The sequence below is a fragment of the Haemorhous mexicanus genome, chromosome 26 (genome assembly GCF_027477595.1).
Source record: "Haemorhous mexicanus isolate bHaeMex1 chromosome 26, bHaeMex1.pri, whole genome shotgun sequence".
Lineage (NCBI taxonomy): Eukaryota > Metazoa > Chordata > Aves > Passeriformes > Fringillidae > Haemorhous > Haemorhous mexicanus.
Genome location: NC_082366.1, coordinates 874,880 through 900,840, shown reverse-complemented (window position 1 = coordinate 900,840; position 25,961 = coordinate 874,880). Strand labels below are relative to the sequence as shown.

The following is a 25,961-nucleotide window of genomic DNA, read 5'->3' as shown; positions in this document are numbered from 1 at the left end:
TTCTCCCTGCTTCCTCTGTTTTTCTGGAGAGAAAGCACAGCTGGGGATCCTCCATGTCTTGCCTGGGTTCACCTCCAGTGACCATACCCAGAGAGAAGGGCAAGAACAAAACATCACTATTTAAAATAGAATGGAGCCATCAGGCACTCCAGAGTCAGTGGAGAGCACAGCCCAGGAACATTCCCAGTTTTCCTGGGGAGCAGAGCATTCTCAGCTTCTCTGCTGGGCAGTTTCAGATAAAGATGTTCCTTCATAGGAGGAGAACCCATGGACAAAACAGAGCCCTGTAGCAGCAGCCAGGGGCTCTGTGAAACAAATCCAGGTCAATTTGGGGCATTTTTAAGACTTGTTTAATTGTAAGAAATAAGGTACATTAATTTTTCCACTCATAAAAAAACCCCCATACCCACAAACCAATGCTTTGCAATCTTTGTTCCCAAATGAGGATTAGATTAATCACAGAACATTCAGGAACATCTTTTAAAGCACTGACACCTGAAACACTTGAAGCAAAACCAAGCTATCCAAGAGCAAGGTTCTGTCTTTGCTGTGCAAATAAAGATCAATAAAATAAAATAAAATACAAAAAAAAAAAATAAAGCTCAATCTCTGGAGTCCTCCCTCAGCACAAGGATGTGGAGCTGCTGGAGCACAGCAGAGAGGTCAAGCCATGCAACCAGGGTTTGACTCTCCTCACAAGCCACAAACCCTGGTTTGAGTACTGAGACAGCCCAGACAAGCTACAAAATATTCCGCAGCTCTCTGCTGGCCAAATTGGTCCTGAGCTACTAAACAGATCTGGCAAGGAAACATCCTCTCCAATTGGTTCTCTGTGAATCAGTCTGGTGACTTCCCCAAAACTCTGAGACAAAGTGCTCTGTCCACGGAGCCTGGAGGGAAGCAGACACCAGCCTGGCTGATTCATGGCTCGAGTCAGAGAACATTTTGTGTAGCTTCGTTTCCAGATGGGCATTTCTAGTCATTAATTAACAAGATGAAGCCATAATTCATTGATGGAAACTTGAACACTTTGGTTTTTATCTTATCTGTTCCAAAGAGTTGTTTAAGTTATTCAGAAAATATAGCCAGGACAGGTTTGGAAGTAGCTCAGTTTGCAGGTTTTAAAGAAGCTGAAAATAGCAAAACAAAGGCAAAATATTTATAAATTCAGTCCAGAATAAACCAGAAACATGACAGATAAAAACCCTCAGAAAAGATGAAGCAGCAGAACCAGAGAATTGTTAAGATTGGAAAAGACCTCTGAGATCATCAAGTCCATCCAGGGCAAAACCAAAGCAGATGAAGACAGGGAAATACAACTTTTCCACTTAAAAAAGACAAGAAATGAAGAGAAATGGAAGGATGAAACATTCAGTGAGGTTTTAAAGAAAACTACAAGCAGCCTGACTATAATTAACTCTGATGAGCTTAAAAAATGCAGGGCAGAACTGGGAACGAAGAGATTATTTAAATAGTTTTCCATTTATTCAGATCTTTCAACCTGATGCAAATCACCCTGGCCTACCTGAATTCCTGGAGCAAAGCAATGAGCAACTAAAAATTATCTTTAAAGGACACCCAGAGTAGAGGAGAAGTTCTACAGAGGTGTAGAAGTAAAACTTTAGGAGAGACAGGGAGAGAGGCAGGAGCAAGAGGCAGAGAAAATCAGCATTACTGACTCAGATTTGTCCCTTTGGAGCTTGAAATGCAGAATTAAAACTAAAAAAAAAAAAAAAAAGGATGGGAGATGTAGTGACAAAGGAGTGAAACCTCCCCACTGTGGTAACGATAAAAAAAAGTACAACTATAAAAGGGAAACACCTGGCCAAGCACGGGCAGGAGAAGGAAAAGCCAAAGGATTTCCCTAAAACCAAGCACTCTTCATTCAGTGAGGCTTGCAGAGGATCCCAGTTCCCTCCTGGATGTGCCAACAGGGGCACGTGCAAGGTCATCCCTCAGGGAGCCTTGGTGGCCACATTCAACACCTGAAGATGAATTGTGGGCAACCAAGGAGAAACCTCAGAGAGAAGATTTTTTAAAATGAGACTGAGGGACTGCAGAACTTCGTTTTGCCAGCATCAGCCTGTTCTCATTGGAGGGAAGACAAGAGAGTGGCCCAGAGGTGTTTCTCAGGATGAGCAGTTTTCTGCTAAGGCTGTGAGTCTGAGACCACTCGACCAACTTCTGTTTCCTTTGCTCATAAATATTCTGGACAGCACCTCACTGCACAACAGCAACCAGGGGCTTCTGAGCAGGCAGGGAATTTACTCAGAGGGTGGCACAGGGTGCTCAGAGAAGCTGTGGCTGCCCCTGGACCCCTGAAAGTGTCCAAGGCCAGGCTAGATGGGGCTTGGAGCCACCTGGGACGGTGGCAGCGGGTGGAGTGGGATGAGCTTTGAGGTCCCAAATCATTCTGGGATTCTACAAGCCAGCACAAGCCTTTCCATCAGGCTGCTGACAGAGGCCCAGGCTGGAGCACACAGGAGCTCCTGGCTGGTCCTGGCAGTGCCCAGCAGCTCTGGGCTGTCTCTGTTACACGTGTCAGCCCACAGCAATTCCATGAATCTCTTCCAGGCACAGGAACGTGGGGTTTCTTTGCCCCCTGCTCTCAGTACCCACAGCACACCACGCTATAAAAAGCACCCTGCATTTTGTACCCGAGCTGGGCGGGGGGAAGGACGATGTGCAAACAGGATTTCTCTCCCTAACTTCCTGGCAGGATCTGTGGAGGGTCCGTGGGTGGCTCTGCTCGAGTGTTTGGCTGAATTTAAAAACCAGATCATGCACTGCCCTTGGAGCCCTGGGATACCAGGCAGCTAAAACAGGCTGGCTGAGGAATAAAATATCTCCACCCCTGACCGTTAAGCACAGGCCACTGGAACATCCTGACTTGCATATCAAGAGTGTGTGACAAGTTACAATATTAGTAATGAGAACACTAATTATCATGGATGCGTTATTTATTTGTCTGCTCACTCGAAATTTACAGGGTGGGGGGGGGAAATATCTTTCAACATTTACAAGAAAGCAATTAGGACAGCAAATGGATTATTTCTCTTTAAACCTATGAGAAAATGCTCAGTGCATATTTCCTCTCTAATTTGTCTGCACTCAAGGATCTATTTTTGGAAGTCTCCCTAGACTGTATTGTAGCACCACATGTACTGTAATGGCATTTTAATTAGCCCAGAGAGCTGGAAGATGCACTCTGCATCCAAAAGAGAGGCAGCCTAACAAAATGAGAGCATCCTTCTCTTCCCTTCTCGGAGATTTACAGCAGCTCTCAGGCCGAAATACCAATTATGGCTTCAGCTGGAACCGACTGCGAGCGCTGTAAAAACCCAGCGCCTCGCCCGGCCCCTGGAACTCCAAACAGCAAAGCCAGGCTTTAAGCTCTATTTACTCCTGCTTTAAAGGTGGATGGTGAAATAAAAAATGCTGCAGCCACAAAGGGGCAGAATGGGGGACAGGAGGAGGGGAGGCAAGTGGAAAAGGGATGGATCTGAGTTATCAAAACACCCATTCAGATGGAAGTTAATCCAATCCCATTCATATGGGGTAATTCTTTAATTATTAGGATTATTATTGAAGGGAGCCACCTTGCCTTGCCAGTGGGTGACACCATGCATCACCACCACCAGGATGGTCTGGTGTAGATATATATATATATATATTTTTTTTTTATTTGCCTTCATTCTGACTCCTTGCTTTGGATGCAGTAGGAAGTAGGTCAGGCTGGTGGCTTCCTCAGCTCTGGAAGAGGCTGGCACATGCGGAATAGCAAACCCCCCTCATGCCCCTGACAATCCTGATTGCTCCAGAGACATTCCAGAGTCCAGATATCAGTGGGAGGGTTCCACCAAAGCCAGGAGCCCACCCCAGCACCTTGCCAGAGAGAACCAGGATGGGGTTTCAAGCTTTCTTTTCCATTAGAATCCATACAGACACCTCACAAGGATCTGAAGATACCCAGGCACAACATTTACAAGAGCTTGGTACTGCTCTCTTAGCCTCGACCTTGCAAAGATAAATCCAGCAGGTCACAGTTTGGTTAACATCAATGTAAAAGCATAAAAGAAAAAATAAAAAAGTTCAAGGCCAGGCTGGATGGAGCTCTGAGCAACCTGATCCAGTGAGTGGCACCCTGGCCATGGCAGAGGCTTGGAACTGCATGGTCTTGAAGGTCCCTTCCAACCCAAACCCTCTTGGGGCTCTAATGCTCAGCAGCTGTTAACACAAAAAGCAACATTTAATTTATTACTAGGAAGTTATCCTAGAAGCCAAAATACCTAAGAAGTGTTTAAACAGGAAGCTGTGGTCCTCAAGGCGTTGACAGACTGATATCCAAATGACAAGACACCACTTCTCAAATGCTAAACCCTGGAAGCATTGTGTTCCACTTCCTATGCCATTATTTTCCTTAATTCTTTGCAGTGGGAGGATAAAGCAACTCCTCCTAAACATGACAATCTTCAGCCTCCTCAGCAGACTCCGATGACTTCATCCGTGCAAAACTGAGGAGATGTGTCACTTTGGAAATCCAAGGGAATAAAATAATCCTTGACATGCAAATGCAAGTGAGCAGAGGCTCGGACTAACCCACCCACTCCATCAAAGAGGTTAAGGCTCCCTGGCATCATTACAGCAAGAAGGAGGAACTGCCCATTCCAGGAGATTTCCTTCCCTTCCCGGGCAAGGAAAGCCAGAACCCCCCCAGCCAGCCTTCCCACTGTCCCCCAACAAAGAACGCAGGGAAGGAAAAATAAAACACCTTAAAGGAAGAGAATGTATGCAACCTTTTTTATGCCTATTTTTTCTTCCAAGTGAAAAAAAACCCCACGTATTTCATGCGGGTTTTCATTCCATTTCACTGTAGCTGGTTTCGAAATCAACTCATTTGGTCCATAGGAAGTAACTACGGAAAGCCAGGTAAAATTAGGGCTAAGCTCAAGCACACCCCTAAAGGTAACAACATCCAGATCACCTGCGGCCCCTTGGGCACTGAGGATGGCTCAGGAGGGAGGGGAACCCAGGGACCGCCCCTGCTCCCGCCCAGCAGCGCACACGCACCTGGCACACCGCGTCCCGCAGCGCTGCGGGGGCTCCCGGGGCAGCGCAGCGTCCTGACCATGCCCGAGGGGCAGTGCCGCACTCCAGCCCTGCCTGCCTAGCTCCAGCCCTGCCTGCTCCGCTGGGCCGGCCCCAGCCCGTTCGGGCAGCAAAGGCTGAGCTCTGGTTTCCCCGGGCAGGCACCGCCCCCGGTGCCATTCCCAGGCGCGGGGCTGTGTCCCAGAGCCGGCTCTATTTCAGGCTCTCTCCTGTGCACGGTGACAGAGGGCCTCTGCTGGTGGCCCCCCAACACCTCCCCCTGCCCAGTGCAGAGCAAACCCCAACACACAGCTCAGGGCTCCCCGGGGCACTGCGAGGCTCCAGGTGGGATCTGCAGGACCCACCGTGTCCTGATGTCCCATCAGCCCCAGGCGAGGTGCTGCCTGCAGGATCGGCCTGGTACTGTGCACAGCACGTCCCCCTTATCCCAGCCTTATCCCACAGAGAGCCACCAGGATCACACCGGGCAGCAGGAAAAACATCCCTATCTACCTGTTCCTGACATAACTTCCTTATCACAAGGGCTGGAGCCCCACTGCTCTGAAGCCAGGCTGGGAGAGCTGAGGAAGAGAAGGCTCCAGAGAGAGCTCAGAGCCCCTTGCAGGGCCTGAAGGGGCTCCAGGAAAGCTGGAGAGGGACTGGGGACAAGGGATGGAGGGACATGACACAGGGAATGGCTTCCACTGCCAGAGGGCAGGGATGGATGGGAGATTGGGAACTAGGAATTGTTCCCTGGCAGGGTGGGCAGACCCTGGCACAGGGTGCCCAGAGCAGCTGTGGCTGCCCCTGGATCCCTAGAAGTGCCCAAGGCCAGGCTGGACACTGGGGCTTGGAGCAGCCTGGGACAGTGGGAGGTGTCCCTGCCCATGGCAGGGGGTGGGATGGGATGAGCTTTGAGGTCCCTTCCCACCCACACCCCTCTGGGATTCTGATTCCAAAACACCTGCTGTTATCCGCCAGCTTAGATTGTCTGTATACATCATCTTCATGTCAATTATGTACAGATTTCTAAAATTTGGACTTCAGATATTTTTAAATCCCAGATTAAAAAAAAACAGACTCCCATTTCAAAGCATCTAAAAGTAGATTCCACTTTCACAGACTTGGTGGAACAGCAATTTTCCCACTTGCAACGAAGGAGCCCAGACTCCGCTGTTCATGACTATAAATATATTCATAGATATTTTCCCTGGCACAAAGCACTTCAATTTTAAAGGCAAGAGATTCATCAACTCTTCTGGAGAGCTTCATCCTTTTGCTGCTTTGATTCTGTCAGTGAGCACACGCTCCTGGCAGGAGTGGAGGAGGGCACAATCTGCCACCATCTGCAGGGTGCAATCCATCTGAAAAGGTGACTGTCCTCAAGAAATTAGCATAGTCCAAGCATTTAACTTCACTCTGGAATATTATGTTCAACCAACAGGCTCTTTCCAGAGCCATTCTGCAAAATGTTCCTGTTCCCTGTGTGGTGATGGGATCTTCTGGTTTTAAGTTGTAATGCAGCCTTTTAACAAAAGTGGGTAAAATTTTCCATCCGGCTTTGGAGGCGAACAGGATAAAGGCAGGATTCCACCCTCCCAGTTAAATGTTTCTCCAGGAGATCAGCGTTATCAAAGTGAGGTGTTTAATCTGCTGAGACAGGTCCTGTGAACTTCAGCACAGTAAAAAAAGGCAACTCCCCAGGACTCCCTCAGCATGCAGCAGGAGAGGTGCTGCTGGCACCCAGCCACTCCCCAATCACCCACTATTCAGCACACACGGATCCCCATTGGAGAGCCACAAATCCACAGACAGAATGCCCCTTTGATCCAAATGTTCCAGCAGGTTTTTCAAAACTGATTGCTGATACAAGAATGAAGCAAGGGAAGGGGGGGTGGGAAAAACACCTTGAAATTATCTGCAATTGTCAGCACTGGGAGAGAGGCAAAGCACATTTTCAAGGCAGGAGAGAAGGTTCAGTAGCCTGCTTAATTTTCCCTTCTCTCTGGATGAATAAACTGTCAGGAAGAAATCCAGCTGAAAGATAGCCTGGCTCTTCCACAGCTTCAAACGAGGCTCCAGCTCCTGCCCACACGCTCACAGGACATGATGTTCAAGCTAATGAGATGCCATGGGAAGAAAAGGCTTCCCTCCTTCCAGAAGGGAACAAACTGTATGTGATGGGAAGCAAAGAGCATGGATTGCCTTTCAGCCCCATGCTTGGCTAGCAGGTGAGGTAAATAAGGCTGTTCCACACAAGTGATGATTCTGGGGAGGCTTGGGATGGATCTCAGGGAAAGGTTCTTCCCCCAGAGAGTGCTGGCACTGCCCAGGCTCCCCAGGGAATGGGCACAGCCCCGAGGCTGCCAGAGCTCTGGGAGTGTTTGAACACCACTCCCAGGGATGCCCAGGCTGGGATTGTTGGTGTCTGTCGGGTTGGACTTTTTGATCCCTGGGGGTCCCTTCCAGCTCTGGAGATTCTGTGATTCCATGAACCATTTCAAATGCAGGCTGCATCCAAAAGTTCTGATCCTTTCCAGTGCAGAAAAGGGACATGAGGACACTTATTCAAAAACCCACCACACTCATGCTAATCCAGGAAAAATTCCTGGATGCAGCAGAGACTGCAGGGAGAACTGAGGCAAAGGAAACTGAGGCTTGGAGCCCTCCCTGGACACTTCTGGCAACGGGAACCATGCAGGATTTCAGGACTGAGCAGATGCCTTCTGGCCTTGGGAGCTGCCTGAGCACATGGCAGAATTGGAAAGAGCAGAGGGAAAAAGAGGGGGGATTTTTCACTGAGGAAAATAAACATGGAAACATGGAAACAGGATGGTCAGCAAACAGACCCGGCCTTGGGTTTGATGGAGCAGTGGCTGTCAGGCTCCAAAGGCTTTCAGCCCCAACCTTTCCCAGTGCTCCATCACCCTTTCTGCTACACCCACCATCTTTCAGGATGGAAAACTCATCTTCACATACAACATCACATCCAGGCCTGTAACAGCATAACATCTGTGGCTCATCAGGGAAAAATCCTTTTGGTCCAACGTTTTAAGGATCACAGACCAGCTGACCGTGTCACCATCATATTTTCTAAAAAATCCCCTTTGACCAGGATTCTTCTCCTGGGAAGCTGAGAGGCCTCAGAGAAAAAGGAAAACAGTATTATCTTGTTTGCTTCTTCTGTGTTTTGCTGCTTTGGAATGTAGTTTGGAGATTGTTTATCCAACAGGTGGTTGTTTGATTGGTTTCATGTGAATTGCTTTAACTTAATGACCAATCCCAGTCAAGCTGTGTCAGACTCTGGAAAGAGTCACGAGATTCATTGTCATTCTTTGTAGCCTTCTGTAAGTATCCTTTCTTTATTCTTTAATATAGTTGTAGTATATTATTCTTTAATATATCATATCATATCATAAAATAATAAATTAGTCTTCTAAGAACACAGAGTCAAATTCATTCCTTCCTACCATGGGGGACCCCAGAAAATACCACATGACCGTGCTTACAAGCAGCCTGAACTGCAAGTCACCCCATGCCTGCTAGAGACAGTAATGACATGTTTGAGTGCCACTCTCACTCTCAAAAAGGGAGGAGGACAAGTTTTCTCCTTGCTTTGCTCAGATTTCAAGCAGGTGCACATAAAAATTGAGTAAGTTTGTGCACAAAGTTTGGACCAAAAACTACTGGCACCCGGAAATTAAAATCCTGTCCCAACATGCTAATTCAGGGTGCTCAAAACAAAACTGGAGATAGTGCTTGGTCAAAATCAAAATCATCAGTTCAACAATCCTGGAAGTAAATAAACAGCAATTAAACTGAACATGCAGCTAAAACCAGTCATGTCCAGAGCGACCATAATCCAAACTTCACCATTGGATCTTCACCCTCAAAAGAAACAAACCGCCCAGCAGTTCCAAGCACCAAGGGTGACTTTCAACTAAAGAGAAGAACGTGGAGTCATTCATCAAAAGGACTATTTTACTGTAAAATACACAAACTAAGTATTTCTGTAGGAATTACTGCCCTTAAACTAGAGCCATGAAGAAGCTGGACACTTTCTACAGAGAACTCTGGATGGAGACCACCAAATCCCACCCCAGAGGACTGCTCCCAGCACCCACCCTGAGCCCCTCCTTTGACTCATCCTGAAGATGGAAAGCAGCAGAAAGCTCCAACAGAGGAAAATCTCACCAGTGCCACCAGAAAAGCACAATCCCCAACTCCCTCACACTCAAAAATTCCCTTTATTCTGCTTCTATGGCACATAAGGGGTTCACAGCAGCTGAAATGCTCCTGCAATGCATAATGGGTTTTCCTTGCCACAATGGATCATTATTCCATGGCGATCTAATCTAGTAATAGTAGATAATACCAGTAATATGGATTTGCTTTAGTAAAAGCATTTTAAATTGCATTAAACACAGTAACACGAGAACGGCACATTTTGAAAATGGATATTTCTAATTCCTGGTGTGTAGAAGAGCAAATCCTGCTTCCAAGCCAAGGAGAAGCAAGTTTGTCTTAACACAAGGCCAACCCAAAATCATGGAATTGCAGAAAAGGTTGGAAAGGCCCTCCAAGATCATTGAGTCCAACCATCAACTCAGCACCACTGCTAAACCATGTCCCCGAGTGCAGCCTCAATGCTGGACTTAATGTTCATAAAAATGTGACAAAGAGTAGAAAACAAACTAAGAAGCATTTTAATGAGTATTGTTGTCTGTTCCTTTAGGGCACAGAACTTTTACCCCCAAGGTGCAGCCTTCACAGGGGGCTGAACAGCACCAAACCACCTCATGGGCTGCACTTCATAAGTGGGTCGCTCCAGGTCTGTCTGGAGACAGCCTTTACAGGGAATCAGGAATTTCAGGAGCTGCAACACCCAGGAGACCTCAGTCCCTGAGGATCCCTCTGAGTGAACAATCAGCATGATGAAATACTTTTTGTGCGTTACTAAAGGAAAAAGATGTTCTAAAAAGTACTCAGCAGAGGTCTCCAGATGTAATTGTGAGTAGGTGGTTTGGGCTGGGAGGGACATGAAAGCTCATCCAATTCCAACCTCTCTGCCATGGGCAGGGACACCTTCCACTAGCCCAGCTTGCTCCAGTTCATTTGAACTCATTTCTGTGTCATTATGTTGAGTTTTGCTTCATCATTGCAAGTAGAAAAGTGTAAATGAAGATACTTGGGTTTATTACTTCAGTTACTCCTTAAGGCACCATTTACTCAGAAGTAGTCAGGCAAAAAAGGGATGATTTTGGGTTTTGTTTTCAGGGCTCTTATTCTTAATCTGGAGTTATTTATCTCCCATTTCTTGCCTTAAAGCCATGCCTTCCATAGCCCTCTGTGTGCCCCAACCAAAATTCAGCTGGCACCTTCCAGAAATCCATCAGAAGTCCTTTAGAGCTTCTGTTGCCAAGAGGTCCCTGCTTATCATGGGAAGGGAAAAACATTGAAAATATGATCAGCAAATAGGCTCCACATAATAAACCCAAATGTGCTGGACCTGGAGAAAAGGAGGCTCAGTTTTCTCATTCCCTAAAACCAGTGCACATTGTGAGCCTGGACATATTATCCTACCTGGATGTTGTTTAAAATAAGAAACCACAGTGACTACAAATTTGCTAAATAGCAAATACCTCCATTAGTTTTGGCTGCATTCCTCCAGTGTTTTACACCAACAGCTACTTCTGGGTTGCCTTCCTCCCACCACTGATGAAGAATCCATCCCCTGCCTTTTGCTGGCCGGAGGCACTGCCGTGCTGACATTCCCATCAAGCCAGCAGTGCAAATCAATGGCTTCCCCCAAAAAAATCAATCCTGGCCCACATTTCAATCCCCCCCCCGCCCCCCAACACCCAGCCAGCAGGAATCTTTCATCCTTTGTGCACCATGAGCAAAGGAGCAGCTGAAAACACTTGACATTTGTCAATGCAGATAAGATTCCCTCGGCACTGGGTACGGGTGCTCACTCCTGGTATTGGAAATGCATCAAGGCAGAGCTGGTCCCAGCATTGCTGCAGCTCTGCACAAGGACTCTCCAATCCAAAGCCTTTCAAAGAGCCAGAGAACATCCTGAAAGGAACCCACAAGGACCATGGAATCCACCCCCTAGCCCTGCATAGACACCCAACAGTCTCACCCTGTGCATCCCTGAGAGGGTTGTTCAAATGCTCCCGGAGCTCTGGCAGCCTTGGGAATGTGCCCATTCCCTGGGGAGCCTGGGCAGTGCCCAGCACCCTCTGGGGGAAGAACCTTTTCCTGATATCCAGCCTCACCCTGTGGTTTGATCCCTCTCTGCTGCATGTTAAGAAGCCACTGAGTGACACAAATAAATCCTCACTGCTTTCCTTCAAACTCCTCCTCGATACCCAAGGCATGTCCTTGGACAGTTTTTTTTGAACATCTTGTTCTCAAGCCACAGTTTAAAATTCACTGTACCCCTGCATCGCTGTCATCCTCTACTCCTGTCTCCAGCATACATGAGGTTTGACCTTTTCAGATTTACATTTACAGCGTTCACAATCCTTGTGAGCTTTGCTACAGACAGGAAAAAAACTGAGTTGAGAGGAATTTCTGGAATGGTGACTGGGCTGCTGATGTTTCCTAAGGCAAAACACACACTGCTTCTATTCCAGCTTCCTAATACACTGGTAAACAAGAGAAAATTGATTGACAAAGGAACCCCAACTAGCTGGAATCTTCTGAAAGATGGAAAACAGACTTCCAGGGCTGCCCACACAAGTGAAGAAGCTTCAGCAGTCACTGTTCAAGGGTAGCACAAACAATGCTCCAAATGAAGAATGCAGCATGAAAAAAAATGCAGCCCAGCAGCTGGATTTCCAACTGAAGGAAGGAAAGCCAGGCACTTCCAAAAGTGTTCCATCACATATCCAGCCTCATGCTTCTCCATTTCCTTTGTGCTGCAGACGCTGTGCTTGTTTTCCTGGTATCCTTGATTTATGTGGATCCCTTCCACCCAGCTGTCTCAGCACCACACAGAGCCTCAGTGTGGTCCCAGGCTGTGGGAACCCCAGCCTGGAGCAGATCTTCCTCTGCCATCCAGCCCCCAGAGGGAGGCAGGCACGCTTTTCCTAACACATCCACCACTTGCAACACAGGCACAAACCCCAAAGCTCTGGATTTTAACAAGGCATGGAGGGACACAGGGAATGGCTTCCACTGCCAGAGGGCAGGGATGGATGGGATATTGGGAACTAGGAATTATTCCCTGGCAGGGTGGGGAGGGGCTGGCACAGGATGCCCAGAGCAGCTGCGGCTGCCCCTGGATCCCTGCAAGTGTCCACGGCCAGGTTGGACACCGGGGCTTGGAGCAGCCTGGGACAGTGGAAGATGGTGGACCTGGATGAGTTTTAAGGTCCCTCCCAACCAAAACCATTACAAGATTCTGTGATTTGCCAGCACTCCCATCCTATGAGAGCAGAAACAGGCTCTTGGATAAGGATGACCAGCTCTGGATAACAATGATCCTCCTCAGACATTTGTATTCCTTGGCTTATGAAGGTACCACAAGCTTTGGCTTCCTCAGCCCTAAATGCCCTTCAGTGCTACAGAACACCAGTGCCCAAATTCCCCCTTCTGATGTGTCTCATTTTTAACATGGAAAATAATGGGCACAAAGAGGAAAGGCTGAGTTCAAGGAATGGCAATATTCCCCAAGCCACTTTTCCAGACCTCCTACCCCAGATGTGCCACCCTGCCAGTCACTGGTCTCCTACCAAATCATGGAATCATTAAAGCTGGAAAAAACCTCTAAGACCAAGCCCAACCATTCCCCTAACACTGCCAACTCCACCACTAAACCACGTCCCCAAGTGCCACATGCACAGTCTGGAATAACTTTGCCTCAAAACAAATTCATCTGCCATTTATAATGAATGGGTGAGATCCAAAATATTTTCTATTTAATCACCTTTTGATATTTCCAGCACAAGACACCAATGTGCTTGTACAACACTGTTACAGATCAGAAGCATCTGCCTCTGCTTTTAGCAATTTTATTTCCTAGAATACTCCTGCTATGCACACTCCATCTGTCTTGTCCACCATCAATAAAATCCATTGATCAGTGTCAGCCACCAAAACCCAGCAGAAAGGTAAAAAGAGGATAAGGAATTGAGAGCTGACTGCAAAGGAGGCAGCTCCCAGGGCAGAGGATGTGGAATTACTGTGAGCAGGGAGATGGGCAGCACAAACTTCAGGAAAGGTGAAAAAAAGTAAGAAAATAGGACACAGCTGGTTAAAACAACACCATCCTAGTCCTGCTGGGGGGGTAAGAGCTGCATTACAGCTTTGCTTGGGAAGCTCTGACTGTGAAAGGGATACTTCACAGTACCCATAGGCTCTGAGCAAAGCAGCCAAAGAAGTGAGATCCATCAGCAGAGCTTTGTCCCACCAGAGGGGGGATCACCCAGGGACCAGCTGCCCCTGCTCTCCCCTGTCCTTCCAAAAACCAGGCAGCAGAACAGGACATGGGGGGTTGTCCAGCAGTTTGGGATGTGCTGTGCACACAGTTCTCTCAGTCCGAGTGCCATGTCCTGAAAAAACACAGCAGGAAGCAGAAGCAGCACCTTGAAGTCTTGAAAGGATGGCTGATTTTTTCACCCCAAGAAATTAAAAACTGTAGTGTGCCAAGAAGAGAACAAACTATCAACAGGCTGCCCGGTTATTGCTTCTTAAATTGTGATTACCACCACAAATTCCATCATCTGGGGCTAAGTGGAGCTCCAAAGAGATGTGTGGGATTAGAGATTAGTTCAGACAGTTTGAATTATTCCCTCCACGCTTGGAAGGAGATGTAGAAGAGAGGGGAGTTGGGGGGGGCGGGGGGGCTCTTTTGAGTTTTTTGGTGTCCTCCAGCCTGGTCTCTCCTTGATTCACTTCATTTCTACTCAAACAAACCCTGGCTGTTCATGGGTAGGATGGGCTCTGCAGGACGCGGAGCTGTGACTGCACAAGCAGCTCCATGGCCACAAGTGCTGGGGACACCAGCCCTGCACTGTGCCTCAGCTAATGGGGGAAGGGCAGAGCAAAAAAGGCACCAGGACGGGGGCACAGAAATAGGGGTTTTCAGAACAGGCCCCAAACCATGCCCCCAAGCGCCAAATCCACACACCTTCTCACTTCCAAGCATGGTGACACTACCACTGCCCTGGGAAACCTGGTGCAATGCCTGAGCACCTTTTCAGGGAAGAAATTTCTCCTAATATCCAATATCCTAAACCTCCCCTGGCCCAGCCTGAGGCCATTCCCTCTCCTCCTGTCTCTGTTCCCTGGAGCACAGCCCGACCCCCCCAGCTGTCCCCTCCTGGCAGGAGTTGTGCAGAGCCCCAAGGTCCCGCCTGAGCCTCCTTTTGTCCAGGCTGAGCCCCTTCCCAGCTCCCTCAGCCCCTCCTGGGGCTCCATTCCCTTCCCAGCTCTGTTCCCTGCCCTGGACATGCTCCAGCCCCTCAGTGTCCCTCTTGTCACGAAGGGTTCAGAAGTGACCCCAGGATTCTAGTGCGGCTCCCAGAGAGGGGGAGCTGAGCCAGCCCCCACCTGGGGCAGCACCTTAGGCCAGGTTCCCTAAACACACATCAAAAACCATGAACAAAACCACGTGAGAAAAAGCTGGTTTTACTCTGTGGACACCATTAGAAACACAAGCTGGTGGGTTTTATTCTGCACACACAAAATCATCATCTCCCCTCAGAAGTAGATGCTCCGTATAAAAACCAGCACAAAAGACTTTGAACCTGCAGTTTGGAAACACACAGATCCAAGGGGCTCTTGTTTATCCACAGTTTAGGGATCTTCCCTCTTAAGGAGACACAGCACCAGCGTGGAGCTGGTGCTCCCCACCTTGCCATGGGCAGGGACACATTCCAGTCCCAGGCTGCTCCAAGCCCCATCCAACCTGGCCTTGGACACTTCCAGGGATCCAGGGGCAGCCACAGCTGCTCTGGGCACCCTGTGCCAGGGCCTCCCCACCCTCACAGGGAAGGACTTCTCCCCAGTATCTCATGAAAACCTGCCCTCCTTCAGCTTAAGACCAGTCCCCCTCATCCCATCACTTCATGGCCTTGTGAAAAATCCCTCTCCAGCTTTCTTGTCAGAAGCCTTCCTTTCCCCATCTTGCTCCACCATCTCATTTCTGCCTCTGCAGTAACTTTTTGATTGAAGCAAAACAACTGTGCCTGCAGACCAGCAAAAGGATTAATTAAAATAAAATAATAATAAACAACCCCCTCCACATAATCTAATACAATCTAATACAAATTAAAACCCGTATTTTGAAGTACCAGGAGCAAGTCAGTCAAAGCTGACTTTATATTTCCAAAGGACAGAGAGGCTTTGCATAGATTCTCAGAAATAAACCATTTTCATTTCAAGTCAAAATCCAAGCTGGAAATTCTAACCATACATACTTTATCCAGAGTTCAAGGAGCATTTGGGAAACACCCTCAGGGGCACAGGGTGGGATTGCTGGGGTGTCCTGTGCAGGGCCAGGAGCTGGACTGGACAATTCTTATGGGTCCCTCCAACTCAGGATATCCCGAGATTTTATCATTCCATTTTTTCACCAGTTTTTGTCTGTCGATTCCCTGGGAAGAGCAAGGAGCCAGGCTCCAGCCTGCCCACCAAGAGCACTCCAGCAGCTCTGCTGCCAAAGGGTAAAAGGCTTCTTGAAGCATCTGCAGTTCCCAAATGAAAGGGAACAACACTCACTAAACCAGCATAAAACAGAAGGTCCTGGCCTATGGATTCTGTGTTAATATTGACAGGTTGGAGCTCACAAGTAGCACTTAGAAGAGTGAAAGAATAATGAAAAATTCAAAACGAAGACTTTTTGTTGTGAAGAGCTTAAAAAAGTTGAGGAGAAAATCAAGGACCCAGAAAATGGTGGAAAACAGCAAAAACGTCCCCAGAAAACTTCCAAATGTAGTCCTAAGTTTGACAATGACAGCATCCCAGAGTATTTAACAATTTCCACTTAAGTCAAGCTAATAGAAAGATTGAACTTTAATTTCCACTGAAATACTGCCAAAAGCTTTCCTTTAGCTGAGGATGGAAAAAGCACTCTCCCTCCTGCCTTTTCAGCTTGCTCAGGATACACAGCAAGGAAAGGAGATTTTCACAGGGGCACAGAGCGACAGGACAAGGGGGCCTTAAGCTGCAGGAGGGCAGGGCTGGGTGGGATATTGGGCAGGAATTGTTCCCTGGCAGGGTGGGCAGGCCCTGGCACAGGTGTCCAGAGCAGCTGTGGCTGCCCCTGGATCCCTGGCAGTGCCCAAGGCCAGGCTGGACACTGGGGCTCGGAGCAGCCTGGGACAGTGGGAGGTGTCCCTGCCTTTTTGTGCAGGCTGCCCTCTCCCTCACTCCTGAGCCCTAACTGCAGCCATCCCCAATTCCAACTGCAGCTCTTCATAAATCAAAGGCCAGCAGGGGCTCCACAACAATCCACTCCTGCAGCTGTGACTGCTGAGCTACCTGCTGGGCAGGTGCCCAGCTCCCCCCAGGGCTTAGGCTGTGTTCCTGAGCCTTGGGTAGCCTGGCAAGCAGCATTAGGTAGCCAAGGATCCATGAAAACACTGGGGCATTAAGCAGCCACTTGTCCTGCATGACAAGGTGAGTCAGAAGATGCTAGAAATCCACTGAGGTGCTTCATAAAGCAGCTGGAACTTGTTAAAAACCCACAAAGCCAAGCAGAAATTCTACCCAGAGGGCTTTCCTGTCCTGTCTCCCACCTCAGCCAGGCTGAGGAAGGGCAGCTCTCTGAGGGGTTCTTAAACACCTCTGACACACCTTTCAATAGGGACAAAGATCAGTACAAAATTCCAAACAGAGAAAAGATCTATTTGATAGAACCATAAAATCAATAAAAGCCCTCTGTGATCATCAAATCCAACTGTTCCCTCAGCATTGCCAAGGCCACCACTAAATCATGTCCCCAGGTGCCACATCCACTTGTCTTTTAAATCCCTCCAGGCATGGGGACTCCACCATTGCCCTGTAGACAGCCTGTCCCAGGGACTGCCTCCAAGGAGAAAACCAGCTGGGAACAAGATCCCTAAGTGTGGAGAATGAGGGAGGCAGGCCTGTGAGTGCTCATTTCCATGGGGAAACTCTGAGATTGTCCAAAACCTGCCAAAATTAACGATCAGAGAGTCCAGAGCAGGAAAAGATGGGTGGAGGGGAAAAACCCTGCATGCTCTCTAGTGTTTTATCAACATTTATTGATTTATTTTAAAAGCTGGGTGGAACATGGGGAATTAATAGACCACCATATGCCCATGTGCTGCATCTGCTACAGCGATTTATTCTTATAGTTCTTTTATTACCTTCTTTGGGAACTGAATGAGAGAAGGATCAGCATCCTGACACTTCGAAATTAGCTCATTTTCACAACTGTCAGCAGGAAAGCAGGAATTAATCCTCTAATTTCAGCCTGAAAAATAGTGAGAGCAAGCCCAATGAAGAAAATAAAAATAAATATTGTTTCTGTGTTTGTAAGAGGAGGGGGGAAAAAATGCTTGGAAGAGCAGTGGCCTTATTATGCTGGCAAGGCTACAGCCCATGAGATCAATGTTTTGATGAGCACAAGGACTTGTGCCAGAGGGGGACGGGAAGCAGGAGGAGAGACTTCAATGGGCTGAAAGCACAGAGAGAGGAAGAGGCAGGGAAATGGTTTGGGAATGAACTGGGTCAGGGGTGCAATTAGGACAAGGGAGAGCAGGGAATGCCTGGACAGGGACACGGGAGCAGGGCAGGACCTCAGCTACCAGCCTTGAAGGCTGGGAGGAAAGAGGAGAGGAGGCAATGTGGTCACACTCACCTACAGGTGAAAGAGGATACTTAGAAGTGGAAAAGAAAGGAGAAGGATTTCCAGAGGACTTTGCACACCACAAGAGAAGCACCGTCTGCCCAAGGCAGCCCTCAGCAGGCGGGCTCAAAGGGAACCCAGAAAACCTCAGCCAGCTCCCAGGAACAGCTCTGTACCCAGCTTGGAGATCTCTCTAAGGTACCAGAGATTTGAAGTAAAGAGCAGATAAGACTCTCATGGGGTTTGGCTGTTTTTGGGGTTTTTAGCACCTCTCCAAAAGCCTTTCCTGCACAGCAGCAGCATCAAGTCGTGTCCCGCCCCAGGGCTGAGTTTGACAACAGGATTTATTTTGGGGCTTTCAATCCCCCTGGAGCTGGGAGCTGCATTTCAGCACTGCCTCTGCCTGGCTCGTGATCCCACGGCAGTCACAGTTTCTAGGTCAGAAAGAGGATTCTGTAACAATTTTTTTGAGTTGGAAGACACCCCGCAGGGTTCATCCAGACCAGCGCCTGACCCTGCACAGGACAACCCCAAGAAGCCCACTCTGTGCCTGAGAGCGGCACACTCCAAACACTCCTGGAGAAATTTTAATTCTTCTGAAATTCTTTTTAAGAAAAAATAAGAAACTGATACCGGCAAGCAACGAAATGCAAAGATAAACCTGCATCCCCTTTACAGAAAAACACTCATCGCAGTAACCTTGGGCAGAAGCCCGGTGCTTCCACAGCGAGACCTCACAGATCAGCCTCTCGAAGAAAAGATGCATTCCAAGATGAATTTATACACCCAGCATCCAGCCAGAGAGGGCTGGAAGGGAAGGAACAGCAAGTACCCACCTCTCCCTTAAAGCAGGGGCTCTGTCCCCGGAGCTGAGCCCGGGCTGCCGGAGAGGAGCCGCTGGAAGCAGCGCTGCCCCGGCCTGGTGTTCCAGGCTGCGAACAAAGGCGCCCTTAAATGTGGTTTGATTGACGCAAATCAGGAGCCGAGCGGGTGATTCATCGCTGTCAGAGCACAAAACCAGCACGGGCCGAACCCGCCGATGGCTCCGACCCTCAGAGCACAAAACCAGCACGGGCCGATCTGACCGATGGCTCCGACCCTCAGAGCACAAAACCAGCACGGGCCGAACCCGCCGATGGCTCCGACCCTCAGAGCACAAAACCAGCACGGGCCGATCTGACCGATGGCTCCGACCCTCAGAGCACAAAACCAGCACGGGCCGATCTGACCGATGGCTCCGACCCTCAGCGCTGCGGGGCCGCCGCGCTCAAGCCAGGCCCCTCAGGGAAGGGAGGGGTCATTCCCCCTCTTCCACCCCTCCCACCAAAGACATTCAGGATTTTCCCAGGTTGCAATAAATCCTAGGACACAAATGTGTAGTTAGCAGCTCGCTGTACCCCCCCCCCCCCCCCGCCCCAGCTCGGCAGGAAAAATTATTGTGTCAAATACAGTAAAATACAAATAATCCCGCTGGGCTTGAGGGATAACCCATGGCCACACACCCCCCCCCACTCCCGCAGTATGACCGACGGGCTCTGACCTTTCCGCGGCCAACCCCAGCGTACTCCCTCTCTCTTCACTTTCCCTCCTCTTTTCCTATCCCCTGAGCTTCTCAAAAGCAGGGCCAGGCTGGTTTGGGGCTGGGACAAAAAAAGTTTCCCCCCATTTTAAAAGAGGGCCTTGAGAAAGAGCCCCGAACTGCAGCTCTTGTGCTGGCCCCTTGTGCTTCACCAAGCTCTGCACAGGGCAGCCACAGGTGGGGCTACAGAATGGATCATCCTGGAGCACACTGCAAGCATCCTCTGCATCTCAGTCCAACTTACCTAAAAGATTTATGAATTCAAGATGTGAAAAATGCCTATTTTATGATTGGCTTTTCACAATTATTAAAATGAATGTTATGTGTTATGTCAGAAAGTGATGCTGTATATTTTTCTAGTAGTGTGTTAAATATAGTTTTAGTTATAATGTAATGTTAAAATAGAAACAATGCTATGTAAGATACTTTTTTAAAGAAAGGACTTGCAGTGAGATAGCAGCCACAGGACACCTCAATCTTTCAGAGAAAGAGAATTTATTGCTCCATTATCAGAAGAAACGAATTTCTACCTGCCTTGCTCAGCCCTGAAGATGCCATAAGGATTCAGAGGAAGAAGCTGACACTGCTCAGACAGAATCCTGTGTTTGAATGGAATTTATGCATCATGTATGAGGTGTATGAATATGCAACAGGCTGTTGCTTTCAAGGGTTAATCCTCTGTTAACGTCTGTCCTTTTTTGGGCTTATTTTGCCCAGAAAAAGGTACCCAGACTGTCCTTAACTCTTCGTTTCTATGGTCCCGTATTGTCCTAAATCCTAACTGTCCAAATTTTTATTACTCTAATTATATTACTATTTTTATAACCATTTTATTACTATTAAACTTTTAAAATTTCAAAAACAAGTGATTGGTGCTTTTCCCAAAGAGACACAGCACGGATCACAAACATCTCATTCTCCTAGCTGGGAAAAAAAAAGGGATTTGGGCAAAGAGCTGCTGGGCCACAGGAGGGTCCCTGCCACCAGCAGCAGGCTGGTGCTCTGCTGCTGCAGCTCTCGCACCACACACAAAGACAGCAAACAAACTTCTACCATAATTAACTCATGAAAATGACACCATTACGTTCCTGCAAACAATTAGGAGACAAAAGAGAATGTACAAAGATCTTGCCAACATCACAAAACAAACTGAAGACATTGTTTCATACTAATTTTCTCATAAACCATTTCAAGGCAAATGTGACTGTAGGTAAGAAAATTCTAACATCCATGACTTCTGAGGTCACTCATCAATCCAAGGAACACCTTGGGGTGGAAAAGTGGATTTCAGCAGACTAGGGGTGGTATGAAGATCTGCCCAGTGGCTTGCACCAAACCTCTGCTCCTCAGCCTTCAGCTCTGCTAGCACAGCAATCCAGGCCAGAGCCTCTGGATCCTGAGCTGACTTTGCTGGAACAAGTTCATGTTTGCACCTGAGCTTCCCAAAGAGCTGCCCTGATCTGTGTATCACTCACAGCCCTCTGGCTCCTGATGTTTTGAAGCCTCTCCCAGCACTACCAGGATTTCCCAGCCCCTCACCTCTTATCCCAGCTGGAATCTGGGCCAGCTGCCCCACAGTGACCAGGGAAAGCAGCTCCATTCAGGATGAGCAGTGGAAGTGTCCTCCCTCCCAGCTCCACAAGGCTCACCTCCACCACCTCTGCACCTCTGCCTTGTGGTTAGCTGGAGACCAACCCTAAACCAAGCTGGCAGCAGCCTCCAGGACCCTGGGAGAAAGCAGACTCCAAGCAGAGAGAAGCAGAGGCTGGGTAGAACCACACCAACATCTCAGTTCAGTGCACTGCAGACTCCCCTCTTGGGACACTGGCCCTGCAGTGGGCTTGGCTTTGTGTCTCAGGCCTTGGGCTGGGTGATCCTTGGGGGTCCCTCCCAGCTCTGGAGATCCTGTGCTTCTAGGAAACAGTGCTACTCCACTATGGAGAAGAGATTTTAAATGAAGGGCAAAGCCTAAAAGAGCTTTCAGTGCCACACAACCCTTCCACCTGGAAGGATCAAAAATGCCTTCAGCATCTCTGCACTGCTGCAGCTGGAGCAGCCTAAGGAGAAGTCATTCCATCAGCTCCAGCATTTCAGAACTAACTCCTGCGGGTGAAAACAGAGAGGGAGGGGGAGCAGAACACAAGGAGAGATTTCTCAGAAACACATTACCACGAAAGAGTGAAGCACACAAAGTTTAATCCCACAGCACTGCAGTTGTCACCCCTCCTCAGGTTCTGGCTTAGTCATCGTTGAAAAAAAACCCCAAATACGACTCAAAGACAAAACCCTCCTGAAGATTAGAAGTGCCCGTGCAGCCATGGAAGCAGTTTTCCCCCAGCACTGCTGCCCAGGAATCTGGCAGGATGTGCCTTCAGCTGTGCTCTCCAAACAACAGATCACTTCTTATTCTTATTTCAGTAAGGGATTCTGCAGGCAGGACCCTACAAGCAGCTGCCTGCAAGAGTCAACAGCTGGAAACTGAAGCAAATTATTTTAAAAATAGAGAGGGCAGCAGGAGATCAACATGTGAAGATCAGGACAAGGTAACAGACAAGAGCAAATACTTTCATATACAGGATAAATTTCTGTAACTCTCAGGGTTTGGAGCTTAGGAAATTGTCAACGTGACAAACATCTTTAGGAAGTCCAGAAATGAAATCTTGCCTTGTTTTAGGCTTAATGCAGGAAATCAGCTTTAATGACAACCTACAGCTAGCTCTGGAGTAATCTTCTTTCTGCTTCATTGACATACATGACAAGACTTTATTAGCAGGGCTAAAATTAAAAACAAAACATTTTTCCCAGCTGCACAGAATGCTTAATGCACACACTGACACCTCAAGAAAAGAGACCAAAAAAATTATTTCAAAGCAATTCCATCACCTCTTTGTATTTCAGCTTTTCCTAGTATTTTACATCAGAATTTTCATACTTTCCACAACCACAGCCCCAGATTTTTCATCATCAAGAATAACCACTATCCAGCTTGTTTGCATGGAATCCCAGAATGATTGGGCTGGAAGGGACCTTAAAGCTCATCTCATTCCAGGGCAGGGACACCTCCCACTGTCCCAGGCTGCTCTAAGCCTCAGTGTCCAACCTGGCCTTGGACACTTCCAGGGATCCAGGGGCAGCCACAGCTTCTCTGGGTACCCTGTGCCACGGCCTCCAAACCCTCAAAGTAAAACCCCTTCTTTTTTATATCTGATCTAAATCAAATCTCTTTTAGCTTAAACCCCTTAGCCCTTGTCCTATCAGTGTTTTACATATTCTGTATTCTTCAACAGTGTTAATCTTTGTGATGTAAGCATTCAAAAACTTCAAATTGATGAAGAATCACCTCAAATTACACGCTGCTAAAAAAATAATTAAGTCATTTTAAAAGAATTTTGAAAAACCAAAAGCTTTAAAAGTTGAATGGCTTTAGGCCACTGAACTAGTTTGCTGTTTGCTATCCAATAATCCTTCCATAATTTTCCAAGTGGAAGCAGCAGCTCCCAAATGTTTCATCCTGCCAGGCCTCCCTTCAACCTGGTATGGTTTTTAAAATCTTACTGCACACAATGTTCCCTAAAGAAATGTTTTTATAAAAATCTTTCATCTATTCAGATGCTTCTTCTAATGATAGGACTTGGATTGTGTGAAATCCTAAAAATATCAAGCTAATTCAGGATCCGTGCTGCCCAATGGGATTGGGTGGTGAGGCACTGGCACAGGCTTCCCAAGGAAACTGTGGCTGCCCCTGGATCCCTGGCAGTGTCCCAGGCCAGGCTGGATGGGATTTGGAGCACCCTGGGATTGGGTGGTGAGGCACTGGCACAGGCTTCCCAGGGAAACTGTGGCTGCCCCTGGATCCCTGGCAGTGTCCCAGGCCAGGCTGGATGGGATTTGGAGCAGCCTGGGCCAGTGGAAGGTGTCCCTGCCAGGGCAGGGGGTGGGATGGGAGGAGCTTTAAGGTCCCTCCCAACCCAAACCACTTCTGGGATTCCACAGGACTGGTCTATGTAACAGCCACAGTTTAAAATTAGACAATAAATCGTGTCCTCTGTAAATATGAGAAGCCTATTCAAGGTACAGAACTTTTTTAGGGTGTTCCACAGCACCACCTTAATTAGTATTAAGAGGTGGTTAAACAGCAAAGGCAGCACTAAGGGATCTAATCCCACACTGGACATCTCAGAACAGCAAACCAGGTGAAAGACACCGACCCAAGGAACTGTGCTCACACCTCTGGAAGAGCTCATGTGGGTGATTTCCAGTTATCTATTCTGCAACAGAAATATGGGTTGGCTTTTTGCTTCCTTTTAGAAATTTTAAGCAGGAGCGATGGTTGAAAAGCTTCAGAAAAAAAAACTAAAAATGCAAAACCCCTAAAAGATTTTGCTTGAGCCCCTCTGTCCAGCATTAGAGAAAAGAAAGGAGAGGGAAGAAAGAAATACTAAGGAATTATGATTGTAGAAAGAAAATTTGGTTCTGCTAAGCTCTCAGAGTGCTGCTGCAGAGAGAAGTCACCCAAGAAAGTGACCCTGCAGCACAGCAAACCCCTGCCAGGACTCCCCCATCCATCTCCAAAGGAAACACTCAGGTAAAAACCTCCATTACGGTAAAAAACACAAATCCTCATTTACAGGAGGTCAGCAAAAGCAGGGTTCTTGACACAGTGAGCAGAGGTTTCCCCTAGCTCCAAGGAGCTTCTCCTGGAACTCCAGCTCATGGCATGATCAAGGAAGAGAACTTCACTGCCTGTGTAATGAGTGACCAGAGCACAGGAGGAACATGGGATGAGGCCATTAAAAGCCAGGGATCACCACAAATACCGTGGCTCAAGGCTGCAGTGCCTCGGCTCTGCTCTGCTGTGTGTGCCTGAAACACTCTGTACTGGTTTGTTTGTTCATCTTGTGCTGCTCTGGCTGATTACAAACATGTCGTTCACCCAAATAAAGCAAATATTGCCATCACCGAGGAACTGTCTGCAGAGCTGACCCCAGTCATGTGCCTGGTACACAGCGCTTTGACTGGGACTTAAAGAATCACCAAGTCCAGATATTTACTGTAAAACTGCAGAGAACTTTCCAGATACTTCAGGGATATGATTTCTGAAGAGCTCTGGCTGATTAATCACTTACATCACTTGGATACCAATTTGGCATTTAGGGGAAGGAGAGAGCTGGAGGTGCTCACCTGGAGGAGAGAAGGCTCCAGAGAGAGCTCCAAGCCCCTTCCAGGGCCTAAAGGGGCTCCAGGAGAGCTGGAGAGGGAGTGGGGACAAGGCCTGGAGGGACAGGACAAGGAGGGATGGCTTTAAGCTGAAGGAGAGCAGGTTTTGATGAGATACTGGGGTGAAATCCTTCCCTGGCAGGGTGGGCAGGCCCTGGCACAGGGTGCCCAGAGCAGCTGTGGCTGCCCCTGGATCCCTGCAAGTGTCCAAGGCCAGGCTGGATGGGGCTTGGAACAGCCTGGGATAGTGGAAGGTGTCCCTGCCCATGGCAGGGTGAGGAATGGGATAAGTTTTAATGTCCCTTCCCACCCAGACTATTCCATAATTCCCTGAAATTCAGTACAGCAGAGATCCAGGTGGGGAAGGGACACTTTCCCATTAAAATCCCTGAGGAGCAGGGAGACTCCAAGCCCCTGCTTTCCCCGCAGTGGGAATCACTGCCAGTTTACTGAGCAGTTTTCCACCCCAGCAGAACACAAAGCCCTGGAGCTGGCCCTTGGAAGAGGCACCGGAGCTATTTATAGCAGCTCAAGGTGTGTGCTGCCGCTGCTGCTGCAGACAGGGAGCAGCTTGTTTTCCCAGGAATTGATCTGTACAGGCGGATTATATAAACAGTTGTTTCTCGCTCATTTCCACACCGCCGGCATCTCCCGGGGTAAAAACGTGCCTGTCAATACAGCAGCTGCTCGCAGGCAGCAGAGCTGGCAGCAGCTGCGACGCCTCGAGCTGGGGATTCTAGGTGAGCTCGGGAAAGATGTTCCAAAAATACAGCTGCAAAAGCCGTCACCAGCAGCTGGATGCAGGCAGAGGAGAGCCATCATCTCCTTCCACGCTATTCTTCTGCTGTTTAAAAAAGCCTAAAGCCAATTCTCTCAGTTTCACTCACCATAAATCCTTGTTTAAGCCTATCTGCACGAGCCTTTTGGATGATTTCTATGGGAAGCTCTGTATCCAGCTTCTGTTTTGGGAAAGTCCAATTTCTCTGAAGGCTATTCCTTCTACTTCAGTAGTTATTTGCTCCTGCCCCACAGCATTCTCCAACGATTCTATCAGAGCAAATAAAGACTGGGAAGCTGCTATAAACAGGTAGAGAAGCAATAACCACACGTGTGAGCACTTTCCTTTATCTGGCATCATCCAGGGCACACCTCATCTCTTTCAGGTTAATCAGATTTTCAGAGCAGGACCCAAAAGCTGCAGTTTAACTCTACGGTATGAGGAATGTTCCCTGCACAGAGATCCCTTATCGC

General features: G+C 48.2%; 1 protein-coding gene across 6 annotated transcripts in view; it reads right to left on the bottom strand.

Annotated features, from left to right (window-relative positions):
- The window catches only part of HDAC4 (histone deacetylase 4), a 179,583-nt gene that overhangs the window by 108,712 nt on the left and 44,910 nt on the right, over nucleotides 1-25,961 (bottom strand). The gene's annotated exons all lie outside the window — the stretch shown is intronic.